Source organism: Panthera tigris, chromosome E2, assembly GCF_018350195.1.
Source record: "Panthera tigris isolate Pti1 chromosome E2, P.tigris_Pti1_mat1.1, whole genome shotgun sequence".
In the NCBI taxonomy this organism is placed as follows: Eukaryota; Metazoa; Chordata; class Mammalia; order Carnivora; family Felidae; genus Panthera; species Panthera tigris.
The window spans coordinates 45,977,580-45,981,677 of NC_056674.1; positions in this window are offsets into that span (position 1 = coordinate 45,977,580).

A 4,098-nucleotide genomic window follows, 5' to 3' on the forward strand; every position below is an offset into this window, starting at 1 on the left:
TAGACTAAGAAGGATCATCTTTGTTCATCTTTGCTCATTTGTCCTTCATGAGCATATCTGAGAAAGGCATTGGGAAGATGTACTCTCTGAGAATTATATTGCTTTAGCTGTTCACAACTATTTGGTGCAAGTTTAAGGGTTAGAGATTATCCTAAAGATTGCCCTAAGATTTGAGCAACTGAAAATAACTATCACCCTGTCATGGAGTTTCTGTGGCAACATATCTCATGGAAATTTATAGGCTTTTCATCTTCTTCTTCTAGTCAACTCCACTGAGTAGCACCCATAACCAGAGGTTTTGTTTGGTCATGTATTTCAAACCTGGAAGTTTCTATTTTCTAACCAAAAACCTCTATGCTTTATCAGTCTGCCTAGACTACTAGCTTTCAAACTTTTTGGACATGACTCATGATAAAAATTAATTTTACTTCATGACCCAGTATCTATGAATGTGTGTATATTAGTATGTATTTATGTATAATCACATCACAAGTTTCATGCAACAGTATTTACCCTCACTGAATGAGATGCATGCCAATATTTCCTATTTCATTCCATTAAAAAAGAGAAAGAAAGGAAAAAAGAAAAGAAAAGAAAAGCTGGTCACCATCCACAAAATTGATTTTACAACCCACTGATGGGTCACACCCAGAGTTTGAAAGCATTACCCTCAGCTGAGGCCTAGTTTAATAGCCTTTCTGTTAATTTTAGCCTTTGCTTTAAAGGAAATAAAAATAATAATGCAAAAGATAACCTCTTTCTCCACATCCTCGCCAACATCTGTTGTTGCCTGAGTTGTTCATGTTAGCCATTCTGACAGGTGTAAGGTGGTATCTCATGGTGGTTTTGATTTGTATTTCCCTGATGATGAGTGATGTTGAGCATTTTTTCATGTGTCAGGTGGGAATGCAAGCTGGTGCAACCACTCTGGAAAACAGTATGGAAGTTCCTCAAAAAACTAAAAATGGAACTACACTACGACCCAGCAATTGCACTACTAGGTATTTATCCAAGGGATACAGGTGTGCTGTTTCAAAGGGACACATGCACCCCCATGTTTATAGCAGCACTATCCACAATAGCCAAAGTATGGAAAGAGCCCAAATGTCCATTGATGGATGAACGGATAAAGAAGATGTGGTATATATATACAATGGAGTATTACTTGGCAATCAAAAAGAATGAAATCTTGCCATTTGCAACTACGTGGATGGAACTGGAGGGTATTATGCTAAGTGAAATTAGTCAGTCAGAGAAAGACAAGTATCATATGACTTCACTCATACGAGGACTTTAAGAGACAAAACAGATAAACATAAGGGAAGGGAAACAAACATAATATAAAAACAGGGAGGGGGACAAAGCATAAGAGACTCGTAAATATAGAGAACAAACTGAGGGTTAATGGAGGGGGTATGGGAAGGGGGATGGGCTAAATGGGTAAGGGGCATTAAGGAATCTACTCCTGAAATCATTGTTGCACTATATGCTAACTAATTTGGATGTAAATTTAAAAATAAAATAAAATAAAATAAAATAAAATAAAATAAAATAAAATAAAATAAAATAAAATAAAAAGGATGTACCCTCCCCCCCCAAAAAAAAGAAAAGAAAAATAATAGCCTCAGATCGGTAGATTCTTATAATTCCTTCCAGCCTTTAGACTACTCCCAGATACAGGTTCACAAAGCCTATGAGTCTCCCTTTTCATAGAGAATGTTTAACAGGATGTGCTGGGACAGCCTAGGATCGGGTGCATCAGGATTTTTCTGTGTCCCAGTATCACCTCCTGGGATCCTCTAGTCTCCCTGCATCTGTGTATATCAACCTTGGTTTAAGATAGAAAATATGGGTTTGCCAGCCCCACAGTCCCAAGGTAAGGACTTTCAGCCATCTTGAATTACCTGCCATAGGCAGAAAGGATCTCTCTCAGCAAAGCCATATTCTCTTCACTTTCTGCTGGAAAATAGGCTACCTTTAGCCTGTCTCTTACAGTATTTTATTGAAGGCTGCCAGAACTAGCCAACCCACTACAACATCCTGAATTTTTTCTACCAAATAAAGCCTTGAAACGTAGTCAACCTAATTCTGAGGTACAAAAAGTAATGGTTTCACCCACTGCGTAATGAAGACCCCCAACTTCCCAGCCTGGGGTGTGGCACCCTTGTAGGCCACTCCTGGCCTCTTCCAGTTGCAATTCCATAATTTAACAGTATTTTTTACACCAATTTCTGGTCCAAACTCTCATTAGGCCCCCTTGAAAATTAGCCTGACTCTTCCAAGTCCTCCTTGTCCTAAGGAAAAGGCCTTAAAGTAAATAACCTTCAGCAAATCCCTGTTAATGTGTTAGTCAGAATTTTTATAGGAGCCTCCTTACTACCACATTCGGAATGTCAGAACTTCTGTGGAGAAACTCCTGAAGGTAGAAACAGTCTTCAACATCCAAATACCTGCATCTAATTGTGAAATTTTAGGCATAGAACAGAAAGCAGGATGATGGGAGTGGAGAGAATGAGCTGTTTGGAACCAGACAAACCAGGATTGAGCATTGGCTTAATCATGTGAATTTGAACCAGTCCCCTCTCTAAGACTCAGTTTCCTCAGCTGAGAAATTGTGAACAGTAATCCCTCCTATACTATTGAAGGCTGAATTAGAGATATAAACTACCTAGCACTGTGCTGGCCGCAGAGTAGGTGCCTACAATTGTTGACATCCCCTTCTAGAAGCATGGAAATGAGGTGGGAGATGCTGAAGGAACCTACATGTGGATAATGGGCTTCGGAAGCCTGTAATCTTGGGACCAGGTGGAACTTGGATCCCTAAAATCAGACACCATGGTCTCTCTAAAGGTACAAACTCAATAGTGTCTGCTGACACTTGCAGATGAGATAGCCAGGGTTAGGGTTTTCTTTCTTCAGTAGTTGGTCCTGACCATCCTTGTATCAAATCCTACAAGAAAGAGCCATGCTCAGAGTTGGTGGACGGCAAAGAGGCCTGGAGAGAGGAACTGAAGACAGATCCTTCTGTGAATTCAGACTCTTCTGGGGTAGATACAGCAGGGCCTAGGATCCCAAGGTGGAAATAGGGACTACCTATTGCCTATAAGGTGCCTCTATTATCAAAGACAGGCCAACCATCTGCTTTATGAAGTGGCAAAGCTTAGATCCTTGCAGAAAATCACCAAATGAGTCTGCCTAATTTTTTATAGCAACTTGAGAGGATTAATAAAGAATATTAAAAATGCAGCTTCAATTAATAAAATTCCAACTTACCTTCAACTGTAGTGTTTGAGTAACATATGCAGACAATGAGTAACGTGCAAAATCCAACCCCCTTAAAGTTTCTAAAAAGAGTCCCAGTCATGGGGCTGACCACGTAATTTAAACTTTCTACCTTGAAAATACAGAACTTGACAAGATTCTACCCCTCTGTAGAAATCAAGTCCTCCATTTGTGTTTGATTCCACTCCCTGTTATCTGTTCTAGAACATTCCTTCCTGTGCATTTGTGGCCCTCACCTCCTTGCCTCACACCAGTAGTTCATGTAGTGAGATGTGATAGCCTCTGGGGGTTCCTGCTTAATTATAATTACATTAAGCAATATCTGGGATGATGCCTGACTCTCCAGGCTGTAACATGGACTTGGGTATGGATAGATGTGGGCCACATGTATCATGGCCTGCAATTTTTAATTTCAAGGATGCAGCCTTATGGAAGCTGACAGAAGTTTTTGTACTTCCTCAGGGCTTTCTAACCTTCAACTAGAACTTGTTCTTGATTTCCCAGCCAGGTTTATTGATCTTCAGGATATGATGAAGGGTCTTACGTTATTACTTCCTAGAAATACAAAATGCCTTCCTCTTCCCTTCCCTGCCTTTCTTTCTGCCAGCGGCTTTCCTTCTTCTCCTTGTTTCTTACCCTCTTCCTTTCACCTGTCATCTGTCCTCTTCTTGTTGTCTTCCTTCTTTTGGTCCTTCACTTTTCCTAGCATTCTCTCTTTGTCTCCTCTCTCACTTTTCCACTCTCTCTTTTACTTCTTTCTCCTCAACTTCTCTCTCACCCTCCTACCTCTCTCCCATGACTATTTTAACTGGGTCA